Genomic DNA, 22326 nt, shown 5'->3' on the forward strand with positions numbered 1-22326 from the left:
TTCCCCCCAGCAAACACCAGAGAAAAACAGAATTGAATGGCAAACTTGTCAAAAATGGTTTTAAAGTTGGCTTTGAATGAATGGGGTAAAACACTGAAAAGGGTTTAATTCAATGAACTTGTTGAAATTCTAATGGGAGCCACTTTATCTGGTTTCAGACACACACTAGCAATGATTCGAGAGTAATAGGCAAGTTGAAAACTTAATTTTGAGGTTGGGTGCAATGAAAGGCTATTTTACACGTTATCGATTTTAGCCAAACGAAAAAAATATGCGGCAAACTTTTCCACGGACGGTAATTGCGATCGCGGAAATACTATAAGGAGTTGAGTTGTGGTTTTGGGTTCCTTAGAAAGCTTAGGATGTTAGCTACAAGTAGACACTTAAATTTCGTTTCTATCATGAAATATGAAGAAGTCATGGACGTTTATACGGAGGTCGTTTTTTTCAGATAGAGGCAAAATGTAAAACAAAGATGCGCTTTTTAAAATACAAACAGGATTCTTTACACTAGGGATGGACTATGAAGAAACAAGCTACACGACAGCACAGCCACCAGACCAGGACGTCTTCTATCAGGTTTTGCCCGCTGAGACGCTTGCCTTCTTCAGATGAACTATATCAGCGCAAAGATGATTTTTAACAATATTATTACAGAAGGACTATAGGATAAGAGAGAGAGTTCAGGCAATACAAAAAGGATTTCTAACAATACGGTTCTGGATATGAGATAGATTTGATTTGGATAGGCATGACTATGGACAGTACATAGGCTAGTGACAATCCTATACTATGGATACTCTCTACCAATGTTTTGACTGGAACCATCAGGATTTCTGGTTCTGGTCAGGGATACTTTCTGGGACAGTCTGCTGGGCACACTGGACTGGTCTGGTTCAGCGATCAGCAAGGCGCTCTCGACACCGAACGGCAGGCCTGGACAGCAAGGCGCTCTGGTCTACACTGCACAGCACGACTGGACTGGATCTGCAATGGCTCTCTGGTCTGCACAGCACAGCACGGCACGGCACCAGATTGGGATTTAATCTGCCCTTCTGGTTATGAAGATAATTCTTTGGCAGGTAAGCAGTTACAGCACAGCCTGGCTGCTTCTTTTGGTTTGCCCTTTAAGTTGAGGGATGGGTTCTGGATGTTAGGCCCAGATAAAAGTAGTTCAGCTATGCTCTGAGCCTTTCTGCTTGCAAAGTTTCTGTAGTCTGGAAAAAGGAGTATGAATGGATCTCCTTCAGAGTGCTTCGCCAATATCGGGATAGTGGGTGGATCAGTGTGTTTTTCTAGGTCCTCAGCTGTCTCTATTTATGTGTTTGATAAAGGGGTCGGTAAGCTGAATTATCCTAAGCGCACCCCTTAGGTAGTCTATTGACTAAAGTCTGCTCTCTCCCTTGATTGGAGGACAAAACAGAGTGTCATCATGATGATGTGGTTTATGAGGCAAAACATCCTCCCCTTTGACTTTTGCACATAAAATCAATTTTTGATATAATCATCTTTACATGTGTACAATCTTTATACCAATGACATACATGGATCACATATTTTGTGGAGCAAACCCTCTTCCAAGCCTCAATTCTGTGAGATCTTGGGTCTGGATTTGGCAAAATTTCGCACTTTTTGTCCGGAACACAACATCTGATTTGTCCACAATTTTGTACATATGTGCGATATCTGGGCATAATCGTATGAAGTTTCATGCTCCTGACAAATACAAATTGCTACAAAACCAGAATTTTCACTGTGTCTTCCCTGAACATTGCACAGATTTCTGGCTCCTTTTAAAATGTGCACCAAAAAAATCACATTAACACTGCTACTAATTCTATAATTTTTTACACATGTGCACAGTCCTTTATCAGTCTTTTTAGAAATATGCTTTCTGTGCTTTGCGAATCAACAAAAACGTCTGTCTCTGCCTCCATCTCCAACTTGCAGCTCATGAGCAATCCCTGCCTTCTTCCTCTGGCAGAGGCCACTGTTGACACTTTACAATCTGCATTTCCTTTCAGCCAAGGAAGGTCTATTGTCTCTCCCAGGAGCAGCCCCAGTGCCCCTCCCCTCTTAATCAACACCTGAATGTGAGTTCTTGGTCCAGGGAGCAGAAGGGAGGTGCCTTGCCCAGTGGGGAAGTTGCTTTGTAGTTTGGGTTGCATCAGGCTTACTTTAAAAGTCACTTTGTTACATTTTTCTTTGTTGAAATAAACTTGCAATTTTAAAACAGGCAACTAGAACTCTAATTCCAGTCTCTAAATCATGGAGATTAAATAGTTGATACCTATATTACTTTTGATAACAAGCCACTTAATTTATAGACATTTCATTTCAATTGCACAAGTTTAAGCTTCTGATGTAACTAATGACAGCTGTCATACAGGCGCCGGCTGGTACTGCGCCCATATTTTGACAGATTTTCACAGGCAAGCACACTTTTTACTGTGGATATTTGATGATAGATTCTGCTTTTCCTGACATTGTGTGTTCATAATGATTCCTTAAATGAAGTGGCGGGTAACACCCAGAAAAGATAGTGGATGTTTTGTGGTGTTTTGGTCTGGTATTTAGTATTTTCAGCAACCAAGAAAAAGGGATTTAAGAGCAATTTCTGGGTTTCTTTCAATAAAACACTGCCTTTCCTGCAGTGTTCATTTTTACTTGGTGGGCAGCCCAGTGACATGTTTCAGCAGTGAGGTCTCCATTTCACCACTGACAACAGGCAAAGTAGATCTGGCAGCCATCTTTTCTGGTTTCAAAGCGCAATTTTCATAGGTTTTGGCGCGCATAGGGCTTTTGCAGCCATTTTTGATGATTCTTGCACCATCAGCACACAGGGATGTCGCAGGGCAGAGCCTAGTGGGTTAAAACATCCTACACACCACAAACTTACATCACTAGCTACAACCAACAAACTCAGCCCTTGGCCAACACACTTCAGGACAATAAGCACCAGGCCACCCCCATGGACACAATTGTAATTGTTAATTTATAACACATTTAATGCCGGAGACCAGTTTCTAAGCACCAGCTTTCGATGCCTCCTACATTTCTCACCTAGAAAGCTTGCAAGTAAGCAGCGCGTCAAGGATCATCCGGTCTGCAAACTGAGCACAGTGAAATGCTATCTTGCCGTTCCCTCTCCTCCCAACTGACCAAACCCACCCACACTCTCCCAGATCTGCCAGAGCAAATGCATGCAGGCCATGCAAACATCCACGGTGCATTGTACCAATCCTAATAACAACATCTCTGACATTTCTTTGGGCAAACGTTTGTTAATCACATTTGCGCATCACCATCACATACAGATGTTTCAGGTCTATCCAGTTTTTATCCACGTTTAGGCTTCGTAATTAAGGGAGCAGTTGCACATCTGAGATTCTGCGTGGCATCTCTTCATTAATTCCAGTTGTGTGAACGGAGCACACCTTGCGTGCGTTTCCTAGCTGTCAACAGTCTACCCTGCGTATACGAAAGTGGCGAACAATCATGGGCGAGTGCTGCTTTCTTGAGGATAATCCGTGTGATACAGATCACACGCCTTGACACTAAACAAGCTGGACCCGTGCCATAGACCAGACAACTTTCATTACATTGCATGTAAACAAAGAAGAAGAAAACACCCACTGGGGGCGTGCAGCAGAATAGATGCCTTTTCCATCATAACCTACGCACCGTGTAGGCCACCCGCAGCCATCTATCGATGGATTCTACCCTAGAGTTATGACTCAGGCAGGAAACAGTAAGAGATATTGACATTTTTCCATGCTCTAACTGCCAGCTTAAGTACTCCATCAATGTTTAATTTGTCTAAAGCCAGGCTGCTGCTGCTTCGTAAAGAAAGACTTAACATCATTTTTCAGGCACAGAGTCATGCTACCTAATAGCGAAATTCATCAATCCTTTTTTATTTTCCTTAACTCACAAAATGTCTGCCGCATAGTGTTTATCAGTTACGGCGTGATTGGCATCCTAGAGATTCTTTAACTAAATGCATATCTCTCAGGCCTAGTTTGCAACACATTCGTTTTCCCTACTTATTTTACTCGGATAGCAAACCTGTGAAGCAAGGAATTCCCATTTCGCAGTCACTAACAGGAGGCTGTCAAAGGACAGAATAGTTTCAATCGTAGTGGAAGATGCGAACACATGAAAGGAGCGGCAGTAAAAGTGTAACATACAGTCTGCAGTGCGTCTGTGTGTTAACAGACAGCGCCATCTTAAGGAACCGGTGACAGGGGCACAGGCAGGACTTAAAGTGGGCTGGGGCTAGCTGTGGTAGAGCCCCGGCTGTCTCCAGAAACGGTTGCTGAGGTGGGGCACTGGAAGAGCTCCCTCAGTCCCCCATGAGGAGCTCTCTGCAGGATTTTAGTCAGGACACTGTGAAAGAAATTGCATCACTTTACTGGTAAAAAGTAATCATACAAGAAATCAGCAGGAAAGCCATCCTACACCATGTGCTTAGAGGAGTTTCATGCTTGAATAAATGTCACAGATGTGCCATATATAAAAATGTTGTTCATTCTTATTTTCCCAAAATGCTTTTTGGTTGTATTCAAAGAATCAAGTAGTTAACGTTGGTACTATTTGTCCTCCTCCCTTTCTGCATTGGCGCTTTCCTGGGTAATTTCAGGGCTGTCGGAAAATGTCAGGGATAAGTCAACACCTTGAGGTTGGTCTTTGTCCAGCCACAGCCTTTAGTTTGAGGAGTGATCTGCATGCTTCTTCTCTGTGTTGCGCATCCCCAGTTTACATTTCTCATCTAGTGTATAGCATGAGACAGAGAGGGCAATGTACCATTGCTTTTCTGGTCACAGAGGGCACACACAGCACCCTGTCCATTTTATGCACGAGTGTGGGTGTCTCTGCTGCCTTCTCTGACAATCCAGAAAGACATCTTACCAACTTCTGTAAAAGTTGTGAATAGAAGAGCACAATCCAGTCAACACCCCATGTACTTCAGAGAGACAGCCAACAACCTCCTTCTCCTCCTCCCTCTCTTCTACAGAGTAAATAGCTGTCGATGGGTGAGGTGGAATCTTCCCTGGCTCCAGGAGACACCCTGTGGGGAACAGCTCCCACATTGTGCATATGCCAGTTCCTGACATCCCGCACCACCCTTGGAAGGACAGCCCTTAGAATCTGGATGAATGCAGCATGGCCGTTTTTGGCCTGCTACCATCATTTCAGCTATGGCACTAGTAAGGAAAACCTCCTGATGCCCTTAGCTAGAAAGGGGCCAGAGAGATTGTAGATTGCAGCCTTATTGAAAGGTCCATCATAACACCCAGCTCCATAACCACTGTCTGTCACTGTCTACACACAGCTCTTCACCATCCTGCTGCCGTCGCACATCCCCATCCCCTTTTTTTATGCCAAGGTGTAGCACATTTTTGAAGAATCCTCACTCTTCCCTCCATCTTTTCTGCTGTTTCATCATGAAGAATCCCCTGTAGGGTTGCAGCATCACTCTGATACCCAAGGCCTGGTGCCAAGTCCAAGCCTGGTGATCTTGTGTCCGTTTCTGCCGGCAGAGGGGGGATTTTCATTTTCGACTGTGAGAAGAGCGCGAGGCTTGAGGAAGACATCAAGGTAGACCTCTGGGCGAAATGAGCAGGTATCGAGAGCCCTTGCCCCGACCAATGCCTGAGAAACACCTTCTTTCCCTGCCCAAGAAGGGCAGAATTCCCAGTAGGCCACAGAGCACAGCACCTGAGCTTGGCAGAGTGAGCTTTGAGGCATCTCTCAGCCTGCCAACCAGCATGCTAAGCAAGACAATATGGGTGCCTGCAGCCCCAAATTTCAAGTAGCCCTTTCTTTGAACCTAACGTTCTTGCCCCCCATAACCCTTAGCTTCAGCCTATGGTAATTCAATGGAATTTAAAGTGTGACGCTTCCCCTCCATCACCAACTCGCAGACGCTTGTTTTAATGCACATGGGAAGAGAGAGAGTGAAAGAGAGAGGAAGTGAGAAAGAACCACTGTATGAAGAGGCCAGTGGTGGGAGGGAATGATTGCAGGTTGTTTTGCCTTTGAAGGCATGCTCCCGCATTCCCCTGATTAACCGCTTCCCCTCCAAGATCTCATTACACTACACACACACAAACACCCCCTCACCCACAGACAGCTACTGCAGGCCTAGCTGTGAGCACAGCCACACTAACTGAGGCTAAACTAAGCTCTCCTCTTCAATCCTATCTCACTCTCCCACATCAGCAGCTAACCAGACCCAAAGTACTGTAGTCTATACGATCTTGGGCTCTGCCTTATGGATATCCTAGTCCAATAGTCCACCGTATCCATAGAAAGCAGACTGACAATCAGGAACCGTGTACCTCCAACCTGCATCCATCCACACCAAATATTGCACATCTGCCTTTCCAGGTGTCCCACTAATGAACCCTGCCTCCCTTTTTTCTCACAAAGCCAAGTGCAGTGAGGCCTCCAATAACATTACATAATACCTATACAACAGCCAAAATGTTTGCCTTGTGAGTACCTGCTTTTAACAGGACATAAGTGCAAGGAACAGGCACTAAGACACGCATTTGCCTTATTCTAGTTATAACCAGAACTCATTTACATGCACAATTGAGGCACTAAATCTCAGAAGACTGCTCAAAATAACACTGGCGGCCCGATTCAACACAAACTTTGACGTTTCTACATGATAGAGGTAGCTAGAAACCAAGAAATTGACATTTCCAAAGCACTACATAACAGACATGGCTATGACAACAAAACAGTGGGAAAATGGTGCAAATACCTAATCATAGGATATCAGTGCCTCACAAATGCTTATCTATTACCTAAACTATAGCCTTTGTTAGTACTTGTTCTTAACTGGACCAACAGGTAAGGAGCAGATGCAAGGGCGCACTCCTGTCGAATTCTAATTGCAACAGGAACTCATCTACATGCACAATCAAGGCATTTAATCTAAGAAGACCGCTTAAAAATAACACTGACAGGCCCTGTACAACACTATTTTTGATGTTACTACATAGTACATTATGCTTTACAAAATAACACTGACAGGCCCTGTACAACACTAACTTTGATGTTACTACATAGTACGTTATGCTTTACAATGATGAGCTCTTCACCCATATATCTGAATTCATGTGTAAGAATTGGCCTTCAAACAATAGGTTTCAGAAAGATATTTCAGGCCACCAGTACCATGTCATTCTAGCTGATGTGTTGTCATTTATACATATCCTCATATGAAACTGTGATGTGTCTACTGACCCGGTGGGTGGACATGCGTTGCAATCTGTCATGGATGTCTCTGCCAACTGTGCATGTTGATTTTTTTGTCATTGTACTTGTTAGCGTTAGGCTTGTAGGGATAAAAGGGGGATTTCAGGGTCCCAAAAGGAACAGGACACTTTGCTAGAATTCCCACTAGCCCAAGATCAGGCGCACATGACTCAGCGAGGCACAGACATTGATATTCAGGGCCTCCGGACTGGTGGGCATGGTTCAGCTCTAGAGCACTGGGAGTCTTGGTGATTGGTGATCTCATGGAGGACACAGCTGTATTTTATTCTACAGATGGCTGTGTATTCCTGCCATCACGTTTGCATTCAATATAAAAGATGTGTACTGCAATAACCCAGTGGTATAGAAAAGAGGACATTCTCTGAATGTATCTTTGACATATCTAACAATTGTGCATGTAACTTCATGTTATTCAGTGTGCATGTGCTCTGCATGCCAAGTATAGCAGAACCCTCAATTGAAGACAGTTGTCTTAAGAGTTGATAAATTATTCATAAAACCCATGCCTCCTCTTGCTCTGCAACCGATAGAATACAGCTGAGTCGCATAAACAATATTTGGTCCAGCTGTCACATTGTCCCTGACATAGCAGTCTTTTTTGCGACTGAACAAAAAGCTCGGCATGATTTTTAGGATGTTTTAAACTTGTCATCTCTGCTAGTAATTGAATAGTCACTTAGTTCAAATGCCTATTTGCATGCAATGTAATGCTCTTTTGATTTCCATGTTTTCACAGACTACGGTCTTCCGAAAGATCTTCCAGCCTTCCTTGCAGGGGGTAATAGATACAGATTATCACGGGACAGGCAGATTGCAGGGAAACTGAAACACTAAATGACTACTTAAGATCTACTACGCACCCTGGCCTAGCTCATTTATTTACACAATGAAGATGATTTACTCACTCCTCGACTTGCTTATATTCTGAGTCAGAAAAGTATTTATCTAGAGAAAGCAGTTCATTTGGAAAATGGACCTGCGAAAGTTCTATATACAGTATGCAGGCTGGATGCAAACAAGACCATCTGAAACCATGCTGGGACACATTTGAGGCCCCACCAGAACCAAAGAAATTAAGGGCTTCAGACATTCTACTCATCCCTTCCCTTCATCGTGAACACGACCAACTCTTTACCTGCTGTTGTAGCAGCAATAAAAAAAAGTATGGGTGTTCCTTTGAAGTCTCCTCACCCGAATAATCCTGTGTTCCTTTGAAGCCCCCAACCCCGTGCTCTGAGGGTTTATAGCTATTAGCATCCCGTTTAACTCGATGCTAATAGTTATTTATAAATTGAGAAACGGTTGCGCTTCTCAATTTTAAAAAAACTACAAAGATGGCCACCATGGATTAGGGAGGAGGGAACTACATGTAGTCCCTTCTCCCTTTACATGTTGGCTGTTGCCGCAAGGGACATGCACCAAGATCACAGAGTGTTCCAGCCACCGGTAAGAGACAAGGAGAGTAAGGTAAGTGGGGCAGGGGTGGTGTCGGGGTGAGGGGTATTGAAATTATGGTCAGGGGTAAGGAGAAAGAGGGGAAGGGGAGCACGCACTGGGGCCACACTTACCTCCTTTCCTGGTGGTGAAAATGGCACCCTCACGCTACTTAGGAGTCTCAGAGTGGGGGTTTTACCATGAGGTAAAACCTTGGTCCGAGCCTCCTGATTGGCTAGGAGGCTGCCCCCCTTCTCCCACACAAACACACCTCTTACTAGGTGCTAATACATAATCAAGAAGAATTCCAGCTCATGATGCGGGTACTTTTCTTCTAGCATAGGCATAGGCACACAACACATTCTAACTACAGCAGCCATGAGGAAACCGTGTGCTAAACATACACATGTCCCTCACCAAGGCCAGAGTACTCAGATTAGTGGCCTTGCAGAATGTAAAAGTTCTCAATCTTGGATGCATGCGACAGATTGGAATATTGGTAGCAAAGATAGGGGAATGTAGATTAGAAGCTATCAGGAAAGGGCAGGTGTCCGAACATAGAATGAGATTAGAAGAATGCCATGGTTTGCAAGGGGTGTTACAATTAATGAGCAAAGAAACATATGGCTGTGGTGCGCAGTACATTAATGTTCAAAATGTTTATATACGAAGTAACACTATAGCAACATAAATCATGAATGGGGCTTTTTAAGAGATCCCCCTGAGAAGTAAATTACTGCAATGGGCTGACAATTTCGAAATATTTAGGGACTGAGAATTTGGACAGGTTGGGCACTATGACATTAAAGTAATTGCCCAGGATCACACACTTTCTTTCAGATGTGAAGACTAGATTTGATCTATTTCTGCACTTGACCACATGTTTCACAGTTCTTATGTTACAACACGGTGCAAATTTCTGTGAATGTGTGACTTTCATAAAATAATACCTTGTTATGTACTAGACCCAATTTGTAAAGTACACATCACATAGTAATGCAACAGGGCAATATTAAAAGAAAACGTTCCAGGAACAGTTTAGACAACAGTAGAATGATTTTAACGTCGTTGCCTTTATCATGAAGGGAAGGATAGGAGTACCAGGATACTTACTGATGTGAGTCTAAAAAGATTGCATCCAAATTTAACTACTGTGTTTCAAAGGTTTGAATGCACCTAACACACATGCTGGCTGATTGTTATTCATGATGCGCAGAATAACATTTGAAATTGTACAAAAAGTCCCTGTTTTTTGTGTCAAATAAACAGAATTCAGAATAAGGTAGTAAGTGGCCTGTTCCATTTGGCCGATTCTCTTCTGTCTGCTGCCCCTTCCACTCAGAAGGCCTACATGAAAAGAAAAAGCAGGCAATGGGGTAAACAATGCATTCAAAACACGGGTGTGGAACTCGTTGCACCGATGACGGTATAATACTAGATAGTGTGATAAGATGATTTGTCCAGGATCACTGGCAAATCCGGTAAATGAGCCACAATACTTTGGCTCCACTGTCCCAAATTTGGCAACCTAATCACCTCTCTCAACTAAGTATAACCAAGTATAAATATTTGGGAGACATAAGTGTTTTGGGTGTAGTTGGTCCAGCTGCATGGAAAAATAATTTCCAACAAATATCGATTACAGGAGTGGGGGAGAAATGAGATAAGCGGAGACAGAGGGATCAAAGAGAGAGAGGTCTGTGTGTGTTTATGTATCAATGGGGAAACTTATTTTATAAGTTAAAATAATTATGACAAAGCCCCCTGATTAGTTCTCGAGGCATCTAGTGTTGAAAGCAAGGGTGCAATGGGGCTTCCCAGAGTTAATAGATGACGGGGACAGGGTTCGTATGCGGAGGGTGCCTTGACCTAGTCCCCATCCCAAAGCAGAGGGGTCACTTTGGAAGATATTCACACGCCATCTTCATGGTAAAGAGCCTAATTCTCAGACTAGCCGACCTAATTCCCCAATTGAAAACCGGTTCATACGGCCTCAACAAGACAGAAACCTATCAAACAGCCACTGACACTGTTTCCCAGAGCCCAGTGTTGAGGAAAACCCAACTTCAAAGGCCCAGAGAAGGTTTCAATAAGACTTGCTTTCCCACAAGGGCAACAAAGTGGCTACCTCATCTGTTTATCGGCAGAAATTCCACTCACAAGTTAAACAAAAGCAAAAATCAAATGTCTACAGGTAGAGCTGTCCCTTGCGAGAGATAGGTTGCAATTTCACCAATGCCAAGTTATCTTGCACACATAGAAGTATCAGACACACTTTTAATTGGCTTATCAGCATCAATCTCACAAGCTGAGCAGGAAGTAGAGCTGCACAATTCTCAGGAGTTTATTTCCAAAATGATTGACATGCCACTAAGGCTTGGTCAAGTCGCTAAAATACAGATCAGGCCAGGTAAGCCAATTAGTGACAACCTTTCACAGCCGCTTCGCAAATTCCACATCACGGGTACAAACTTTTCCAAAGAGCCTGGCCCAATGGAAGGAGACACAAGGCCACTCTGTGGGTGTTTGGAGGAAGAGCTACTTATGAGAGAACTGGAGCAAGAAGGCGACACAAAGGAGCCGAAGAGCTGGAGAGAGGGGCTGGAGAAGTCCAAGAGAAGGCCTAATGGTGGGGATAAATTAGAAGCTAAAGAGCTTGGAAGAGGCGCTGGAGATATAGCCCCAGAGCTCAAGAGATGAGCTGGGACAAACGTCCAAGAGCTGAGGAAAGGCACTGCAGGCAGATCCAGCAGCTTAAGTGAGGCTGGAGCAGGATCTCAAGAGGCGGACTGGGGCCTGAACTAAAGAGCTCAGGAGGACAGGCAAAGCAAGAGGCTGCCAGCAGGAAAAGAAGACCTGGAGGAGAAGGCAAGAAGTGGGTGGTTTCCAATGGTAGTGAGTACAAGGAGGTAGTGAAAGGTGAACATCAAGTGCCTGAGAGAAAAGTGAATAATAGCGGTAATTGAGGGTGCGTAGGCTGGTGCCCCAAATGGTGATGACTGATGAAGTGACGAGAGAATGGAGCAGGTGGTTTGGGAAGTGATATGGGCTCAGAAAGGTGAAGACGGAAACGAGGAAGAGGTGGGGTGGAACCTGAGAAGTGTCCACAGAGTTGAATATAGTGAAGGAGGCAGGAGGAAGCTAGAGTGGGATTGTATAGGAGTGAGTGCCCAAAGAGGTGAAGAAGATGGGAAAAAAATCACATATACAAGTGGTGGGGACATAAAGTGATGATTAGTGTTTAATGAAGGAGAATGCTTGTAGAAAACGATGGGAGTTCACCGAGGTACTCCTAAGAGATCAGAGACAAGGGAGCAGAACTACTATCAGGATAAGTGGAAGCAGTGGACAATACGACAATCAGCAATAATGAATGGGTCCCTGGTGGAGCGAATACGCAGCTACAAACGACGGGAGTACCATACAAAGCAGTTCATCGCACTTATCTGCCCTACCTGTCCTGGCCCTCATTTGGGGCACTGAAGACTGCCCAGAACCATGATTTCCTGTCCAAAGTACAAACAGCAGCTGCGTGAGGAACGATAATCAACGTCTAAGGACAATTAGAAAACTTGAGGACTCAGAAAGAAATAAAGTTCAAAAGGAATATAAAGAAGGGTTGGGAAAACGTATTACCTGAATTTAGAAGGTGAGAGTTCCAGATGTTGGTGTGGGGAAACAGGATGCAGGAAACGCTAAATCCAGAGGTAGTAAAGACAGGGTGACATCCCAGAGACAACTGCAAGGCTGCAATCTCCTACAATTCTCCGACAAGCAACCAAGACCTGTCATTCCGAAGACCTCAGAGGCTTTGTGTTGAGACCTCTGGGCTGAAAGAGAACCCTGGGGGGAAGCCCTGAGTTGGAGAACTCCTATTTGAACCTTTCAGTTGTCTCCAAACATTTAGTTAGATTTTCAAATATAGCCCAACAATTTTGATTGAACTTTGTCCCATTGTTCATTTGTTATTTTATTCCACACTTATTAAACCCCTCAATAAACCATTGTAAAGGTACGTTGGGTGTGCCGGGTCCATTGATCCCTGTCATCAATGTGCCACTATCATTGAAAAGCTTTAGTCTATAAACACTGGGAATTACAGCAGTAAGGTTTACACAATATTAAACATAAATCCAATAACAACACTCAAAATACCAAATGAGAATCATCATTCAAATAAATCAATTTATTTCTACGGATTTTCTCTTTTTTTTTTTTTAAGGGTGAGGTCTATTTTTTTACATGCATTTATACATATGAGTTCGTATCTGCTGTTGATTTTGTAGAATGATTTCCACATTATACAGGGTTTGTTCAGAATAGAAATACAATTGTTACCTGTGAGTAGGACATCAGATAGAATGGGCCTCACTAGACTTGATGGTTACGTTTGGTAAAGGATTGCATTGTATGCTGCAACTGTCAGTCATAGTCACAAAAAATGAGGTAAACCCACAGATCAAATTGAGATGGGGACTCAGTGGGCATCAAAGAAACCACCAAATACATGAGTCCATACCATACATTTGAAACATATTCACAACATTATACAAATGCAGAATCTACACAGAACACACAAATCATAGGGCACGTAAAACAAACGTTATATAATAAAGACAGAATAAATTACAATTATACATCAAGGAAACAGTATTCAAATTCCCTCCTGCACAACCACCTGACCAAACAAAACCAAATCAACAGGCATCCATCAGCAATAAAACAAACACATTAACTGCAACTGCTCTCTCACAACATCTACACATTGCTGACTATTCTGAACTAAAAAAGGTGGAAAAACACAACACTTGAACACCAACGTGACATTATTCAAATAAGACCAACATTAATTTCAATTGTAATTCTTTGGCATACAAGTTTTGGCTATTGGGTCTAACTACGAGCGGGCTGCTTACCTAATAACTCTACATTGACCATTATCTCTTGCAGAACTATCCTCTGTTCCTAAGTGCACCACGTAGGAAAAAAGAGAAAACGGCCTCGCTCGGCTATCTATATACACGGCGCACGTAGGAACTTGGAAGACAGTTCTGCACGGTGAATGCCGCGGCGTGGGTTATTAGGTAAGCAGCACTCTCCTAGTTAGAGTGCAGGGTAGAGAGATGTAACAAATGAATATGCCTGCTCTGGGACCTTTTGGTCAATATAGCTTTCAAATAGCGGTCGCCGTTTACAGAGTCCCTGAATAAACACGAGCCCCACAAACACATGAAATTGCCCGTCTCCAAGCACCACACTTAGAATGAAGAGTGCATGAGACATATTCTGTCCGTGTTGCCAGGATGTGTAGCCATGTGTGATCTGTTGTCCTGTCTCCAATACACTTTGAGTCACAGGGCTTTAAAACGATGCATATATTTATATGTACTTGCAGACAGCAAAGACATAGGCCCTCATTAGGACCCTGGCGGAGAGGGTTTTACGCCGGCGTAGTGCATGGCGTACCTCTCCGCCAGACTACGAGTTCCCGTAGCGCCATGGATGATTTTTACGCCTGCTTTTTGCAGGCGGAGAAATCCATGGGGCTACGGGATCTTGATGTTAATTACGCCACCGTAATTTACGGTGGCGTAATTAACGCCTTCCCCACTCCCATTATACCCTATGGGGCAAGAATGGGAATGGGGAAGGGTAAAATGGGGATTGGGGACTTACCGCCCCGCCAAGGTCGGCATGGGGCGGTAAGTCCGCCAAGCACCTTGGCGGAGTTGGCAGCTTTGCGCCATGGACCATGGTGCAAATTGCACCATGGTCCTCCGCCAAGGTCCTAATGAGGGCCATAGTGTTTCTGGTTGCTTAGTATGATCAACATGAAGGTAGTTTGGAACTAGCTGACTGACTGTGTGGTAAAATGGAAACAACCAGGTAAAACCAAGTTTGACATCAGCGGCATGATGATCTTATAAACATGAGTGCTGAACGGGAGGGGTCCCGGCTAGGTGCCGTTTATCCCACAAAATATCTACCCGGAGCACCATCACTACTAACAGGTTGCTTGTTGGCAACTGCCTGGACTATATGTGTCTTGCCATAGGTGATTTTTACACTGTATGCAGATAGCTGTAGTCCTGTTGTGGGGATTCATTGACTTCACTTTGATGTTGAATAATTCTGATGGGTCGGAGGACACCAGAGTGGGTGTTGGTGGAGGCCCCTTCTCTATAGTTATGATAAGATATTTATAATGCGCCTGTACACAAGTGTTTCTATGCGCCACAAGACAAGGGAGAGGAGACAGCACAGAGGCTAGCACAGGGGCAACGTGCTGGTCTTGGAAGCAAGACCATGCAGAGCAACAGAGGTTGGAATTTTGGATCCGCGCTTGGAAACCGAACTCAGGTAGGGTATTAGGCGTATTATAAAATACCAATAAAATAAATAAAATTAAGAGGGAAGACTAAACAAACGATCCTAGAAGGCCTTGCGACATTCGGATCATGCAAGTGTGTTGAGAAGTGCAGGGGAAAGGGTAGGGGGAAGTGGCTCTGAGTAAGTGCAGCAAGGGCAGCACAGCTCTGGGTAAGTGGAAGGAGGTAGGGGGGCTGTAGGGGTTACAGTTACAGCCGCTAAGTGCGCGAGTAGGCCAGGAAGCAGTGCAGGGAAGACTGGTCATGGGGGAGCCTGGTACCCAGTGAGACATTAAGGGTACCAAGCAATCAGTCAACGCAGCAGACAGGCAGTTAGCAAGGAAGCGAGAGAGAGTAGGCAGAGGAGCAAAGGAAGGTCTTGAGCCGCTTCCGGAACTTCAGGTGGTCTGGCTCAAGTCTGAGACGGCAGGTAGGCTGTTCCGGAGGGAGGCACCTGCAGAGGAGAGAGAGATCTACCCCCCCCCATCTCTGCTTGGAGAAGCATCTGACCCTCAGAGGGTTGGAGGTAGCTGAGCGAAGGGCTCTAGAAGGAAGGTATTTAGGCAGAGAGAGTATGATATAGTGAGGGCCCTGTCCCCAGAAAGCCTTGTGGGCGATGCAGAGGGTCTTGAACTGATTATTGCAGCCACTAGGAGCCAGTGGAGAGATTTTAGGGCTAAAGAGATTTGGTCCCTGGGCTTGAGTCCAAGGATAAGTCTTACAGTCCTGTCCTGGATTAGTTGCGGGGGACGAAGAGTAGAGTTAGGCAGATTGAGAAAGAGGCTGATGCAGTAGTCCAGCCTGGAGAGAACCAGGGCTCTGGAGACAGTGAGCTTCTGGGGGAAGGTGTGAAAAGGTGGAATATCTCTGAGGAGGTGCAGCTGTAAGTGGGCTTTCTTGGCAAGGTGTAAGGAAAGAGTGGAGTCGAATACTACTCCAAGGTTCTTTTCTCAAAGGAAGGTGAGGGTAGAGGGCCCAAGGAGGGCGGCCAGAGTGAGAGAAAGAAAGCGGGAGCAGGGGTCCCAATGAGAACAGTCTCAGTCTTACTGGCATTAGTGCTGATATCGTTGGAGGCGCACCACTCCTGAATCATGGATAGACAGTCAGGAAAGAGCAAGGAAGGAGAGGAGGCAGAGGGAAGTCCGCATGACACTGAAAGTTAGAACAGAAGATGGAGATTAGGTGGGCCAAAGGGGCCAGATAGACATTGAAGGGCCACAATGAGAGGATAGAGTCCTGGGGGACACCACATGTGGAGAGAGAGAGGTGGTGGAGAGAAAGGGCCCAAGTTGGACCTGGGAGGGTCAGTCCAGGATTAAAGAAGTCAGCCACACCAGGGCCTGGCCCACGATGCTCAGGTCCTCGCAGAGCCCATTGAGCAGATTGGCGTGACCGACCGTATCAAACTCAGAGGAAAGGTCAAGGAGAATGAGGACAGAGGGAGAGCTGGAATCAAGATTAGAGAGCAGATCTTCACAGGTGTTCAGGGGAGCAGTTTTGTGCCTCTGGCTGCTCTGAAGCCAGACTGATGGTCATGGAGAAGGCTAACAGATTCAGTGTGGAGAGGAAGCTGGGAGATGGGCAGCTTATCCAGCAGTTTGCCCAGGAAAGCAGTGATAGATATTGGGCGATAGTTTGCTGGACAGGTAGTATTGGCAGAAGGCTTTTTTTAGGGGGGTGCAAAAGGGAGTGCTTAAGGAGAGAGGGGAAAGACGCAGAGGTGAAAGAGTGATTACAGAAATCGGCCAAGGCTGGTGCTAGTGTGGAAATGTGGTCCTTAATAGGTTCTGGAAGAGCAGGAGAGCACCTGTTTGGATGACACTTTCATAGAGTGGACTTGTCTAGAAACATCCTCAGGTGTTGTCAGAGAGGAGGAGAAAGGAAAAGGAGAGGGAGAGTCGGCCAAAGGGGACCTGGGAGAGGTAGAGGGAGGGAGAGGAGGAGTAAAGTGAGCACAGGATGTCCTGAGTTTTAGTGGTGAAATGAGAAGCCAAAGCCATAGAGAGGGCCTGGGAGGGACAGGAGAGCTGGACTGCAGTATGAGTAGCCCACTCCTTGCATATTTTAAAGAGTTTGGCAGTGTTGTTAGAGGCTGCAGAGACACAGGCTTGAATGTGGACCCTCTTCTTGGAGAAGACAAGTATTGGGTATTGCATTTGGAGCAGGCGGCAGGGCAATTTGTCAGAGGATGCACTCTAAGCGCTCCACTTCCTCTCAGCCTCCTGGCACTTGCGTTTCAGGGCGGAGGTCTGAGTCATACTAATAGTTGCACTTGGGGGTAGGCTTCAGATGAATTCTCATGACAAGGGTAAGGATGTCCAAGGATTGGAGATAGAAAGATGCAGATTAGAGAGGGTTGTGTCAGAGTGGAAGTCAGCCACAGGAGTAGAAGGAGCAGAGAAAACAGAGGAAAAGGAAGCCACGGACACTCGCTTCATGGGCTGAATGACCGAGAAGGAGAGTGGCAGTGCTGGGGAGGGCTTTGCCTGCGGACAAGAAGTTGCAGGTGGGAGGAGAGCGGAAAGTGGTCAGTCCAAGAGAGAGGAGTTGTGAGAGGGTTAGAAAGGGAGATGCCTGAGGAGTTGAGAATATCCAAGGTGTGTCCATCAGAGTGTGTCGGACCAGAGGGTAGAACGGAAAGCAAAGAGAGTCACAAATTTTGCAGGAGGGATTAGAAACATGCAGGTGGATGTTGATGTCTGCGAGGAAAAGTTGAGAGGTAGAGGCAAGGAGAGAATAGGAGAGGTCAGCTCATTCTGAAAGGAAGAGAGTGACCTGGCCAGGTGACCTGCAGATGGTGGCCACAGTCCGAGAGAGGCCAGGAGAGATATAGAGCCTACAGACCAGGCATCCGAAGGAAGAACAGACCTGCGTAGGAATGACAGAAGCAGTGATCCTTTCTGGAAAAGATCATCAGCCACTTCACCTCCGGGCCGGTTGTTTCTGGGCTCGGAGAGGATCTTGAAGTCCTCAGCGGGGAGATTATCAAAACTTGTGACAGAGCTGGCCATGAACCAGGTCTCGGTGAGAGCGAGGACATCTAGGTCAAGGTCTTTGAGGAGGTGACAGATGTCAGAGGTGTGTTTGACAGCAGAGTGAGAGTTGAGAGTAGCAACGTGGAGCAAGTTGCCACATTTGAAAGACTTCTGGGTTGGGGTACAGGAGTGAAGTACACCCAGCGGAAACGGCAGAGGTGCCTAAGAGTGGGCAGAGGCAGTAGACTGAGGTAGCCTGGAGGCCAGAGAGGCCAAAGAGGAAGACGAGGGGGTGCCAGATTTGAGGCAGAGGAGGAGGAGGGAGGAGGTGGCAAAGGAGCCAGATAGGTGGTAGGAGTAGTACCAGGACAAGGGAGGAAGTTGATAAGACGCGGAAGACACCTATCAAGAAGAAGGAGATTGGGCTGAGAGCCCTGGACAGTGATGGTACCATTTAGATAGATCTTGATGATGGCCTTGGGAGAATGGAAGTAGGCCAAGAAGACCTCCCGTCGTGTGCCACCATTAATGGGAGAGGAGGAGAAAGGAGAGAGAACAGAGACCATATGACGGGTCCATAGGTCTGGAGAGGCAAAGACAAAGAGGATGTCGGTGAGAGTCTGTCTGGAGGAAGCGCTGTGGTGGGTGTCCACAATAGGCAGGACTGTGTTGGAGACCAGGATACCATCTTGAACTTTTTTCTTCCATGCTTAGTGAGAGGGATAGGATAGGAGATAGAGTAGCAGTTGGAGTAGATGGGAGAAAGAGCACCATAGAGGGTTCGCGGAGGATAGTTGAAGGAAATGCAAGAAAAAGAGAGAAGGAGAGGAGCACAGTCCAGCACTGCACAACACAGGATGCACAGACAGGGGGTGGGAGGAATCACACAGTAGGGAACCAACAAGCATAAGCAGGCAGGTGACACACAACAAGGAGATTAGAAACAGACAGCGGGAACAACAGAGATCAACCCCAAGGTGGGTGCGGAACCAAGTGAAACGTAACAGCAACCAATAGTAACCACAGTGGAGTGGAATCCTAAAGATTGGGAGAGAGCCAAGTGGTCACAGCAGAACACAGTAACCTAGAGAGTGGAAAAGAGCCTAGTGGACACAGCAGAACACAGTAGCCAACAGTAACCAAGAGTAGAGTGGTAGGAACCTAAAGGGGCGAGGGGGACAGACCTAGAAATCACAGCAGTTAACCATGCCGAGGCACACCAGCCTCAGGACACAGCAGAGACTCACAAAACACGAAGTACCGCTAACCGCAAGAGAGGAAGCGTAAGGTTGCGCAGAGACAGATCAAGTTAATCCAGGTGGTTAGGTAGATGTACGTGCAAGACCGGGCAGTTTAGTAGAGAGCAGTAGTGACTGCTCCCACTGCCTGCACCTTTCTTACCTTATGGTTGCTGCTGGTCGAATGGCTGTTTAGCATGCTCACACTCTGCATGGCACCCTTCATCGCCAAACACCTGCGTCGCCAAACACCTGTCTCGCACAACACTGCACCCTTAGCCTACGCAGGCTTTGCTTCTCGAGCAGCAATAAATGTGAAATTAAAATATAAGCAATGAGCAACACAGTCCCACAGGGGACGGGTTGGACTTAAGTTGGTCTGTTACATTTTTTAACAGTATTGGAGCCGCTACACTTGTATGCTACGCTGGAGGACGGATTAAATTGACACATCTGACCATCTTGGTGGTTCTGTGCCCTGAAGAAGGCTGGGTCTTCCAGAATTAACAACTGACCCAATATCCGAAACTAGAGTTGGCAATCAAATATTGCATCGTATGCCAAGGAATTACAATTGAAATAAATTTGGATCTAATTTGAATAATTTCATGTAGGTGTTCGAGTATCGTGTACCACGTGTTACTGAGTAGTGGCAAATGGTTTTGTATAGGTTGGTGCTGGGTGATAATTTTGTTTTTCCATCTTTTTTAGTTTATATGGGAGAGTCTGAAATTTGTAGCTGTTTTGACAGATCGCAGTTGCTTTTAATTTGTTTGTTGTTTGATTGCAGATGATGTCTGTTGATTTGCTTTTGTTTGGTCATGTGGTTGTGCAGGAGGGAAGTTGAATTCGGTTTCCTTGATGTATAATTGTAATTATTTCTGTCTTATAGTTTATTTTAAGTGTCCTATGATTGTGTGTGTTGTTCTGTGTAGATTCTGCATTTGTATCATTTCGTGAATATGTTTCAAATTTATGGTATAGACTTGATTATTTGTTTTCTGCAACTGTCAGTTATAACAACCCATCCATGCATAATGTTTAATATTATATTACAAACAGTATCATCTTTAAAAGCATACTTTGTATTTTGCCCTAATGAGAACTCATGAAGGTTATCAAGTTTATGACGCAGTTTGTCCGGCATGACTCTTAATGTAATAGGCAACCAATAAGTGTTTTCTATTTTCACTTATGTATAATACAATCATTTAAGTAAATGTTGAAAATGTATTCTTTTAGTTTTGTTGTGCTATGTGTATGCAATTGAGAGGGAGTTAGCAGACTAAGGACCTCATTACAGGTTTGGTGGTAAATCCGCTGGGATACCAGCAAATGGAATTACCATTACTGCCACTTGGTTTGGTGGTAGGCTGTGTTAGTCCCCAATAATTGGATTCCATAGGACTCCATGTGGGATTTTGCCGGTATTACAACCAGCGATAATTCTACCGAAATTGAAGTTTTTTTGGGCAGAAAGGTGGCAGATTTACCTCCAGCTCTTAGCATGGTTTCTGAAAGGTTGAGCTATAAGGATTGGGACCTTCCGGATGACGTAATGGAGGTGTTGCTTTCGGCCAGGCGTCCAGCAACAAAGTCCCTGTACCATTGCTGTTGGTGTAGATTTTGCGACTAGTGCAGGGAGAAGAATGTTTATCCTTTTCAGTGTTCAATTCCAGAGGTTCTCTCCTTCTTGCTTTCTTTAGCACACAAGGGGTCTTCAGGTGGGAACCATTAAAGGTTACATAGCAGGGCTGTCCATATGTAGGCGGTCATCCAAAGAATGCTCTTATTTTATGATTCCACTGATCTCACAAATGTGTTCCCGCCATCGCCTTTTCAGGTGCCGGTCTGGGACCTTAATCTGGTCTTAAAGTTTTTGATGGGTGATCCGTTTGAACCTTTGCAGTCCTGTCCATCGAGGTTGTTGACCTTTAAGACTGTTTTCTTGGTTGCAATAACATCTGCTAAAAGAGTGAGCGAGTTGCAGGCACTGTCTTCTAAGCCACCCCTTACTGTTCTCCACAAGGACAGAGTTGTATTGAGAGTACGTCCTTCCTTCATCCCTAAGGTAGCCTCTAACTTTCACTTAAGTCAGAAGGTTGTGCTACCCGCCTTCCATCTTCCTCCACATCTAGTAAGTAAGAGGAACGGCTACATAGGTTAGATCCGTGGAAAATTATAAGCTTCTATCATTCCAGATTGTCCAAGGTCAGAGTGGAAAACCAGCTCTTTGTGGGGTACACTGGTCACAGGTTGGGCCAGGCTGTTTCTAAACAGACCTTGTCACCGTGGATCATCCTCACTATTTCTGAGTGCTATAGACTTGCGGGCAAAGACCCGCTTGAGGGCTCATTCCGCCAGGGGCATTGCTACATCGACAGCCCTACAGAGGGGTGTTCCTGTTAAGAACATCTGTGATGCTGCAACGTGGTCTTCCATTCACACATTTGTTAAGCATTATTCTCTGGATACTTGACATGTTCCGGATGTGGAGTTTGGGAAGGCTACGCGCTTTACTTTGCCATTTAATTGGGTATATCTAAATTCTTCTCCCTCCTCCACCTTTGGTTACTGCTTTGGAGTCTGTCAAAGATGAGGAATACGTTGGAGGACACAATCTATTCGAAGAACAAGTTACTTACCAACTGGTAACGTTCTTTCGACTGGATGTTCCTCCAACGTATTCCTCATCGCCCTCCCAGCCTAGCCCTCTGAAGGATTTCCTGTGCTGTTGCAGCTTACGTTCCGACAAGGCTGAAGGCAGTCTAAGCTGGTTGGGCCCACATGGCCTACACAATGAGAGGTGGGAAACATGAACGGAGGCTATGGGCGCTGTGCGTGCTACTTATAACATCCGATGACATCACCCTCGACGGAGGCCTTCGAGGGACATCGACCCGACGATATCGACGCAGGGCAACCTCTGCCAAAAAATCTCTGAGCTGTCGACATTACATGTCAAAGATGAGGAGTACGTTGGAGGACACAATCCATTTGAAATAGGGTTTTTGTTTG

Source organism: Ambystoma mexicanum, chromosome 14, assembly GCF_040938575.1.
Source record: "Ambystoma mexicanum isolate Mex_15411 chromosome 14, UKY_AmexF1_1, whole genome shotgun sequence".
NCBI classification, from domain to species: domain Eukaryota; kingdom Metazoa; phylum Chordata; class Amphibia; order Caudata; family Ambystomatidae; genus Ambystoma; species Ambystoma mexicanum.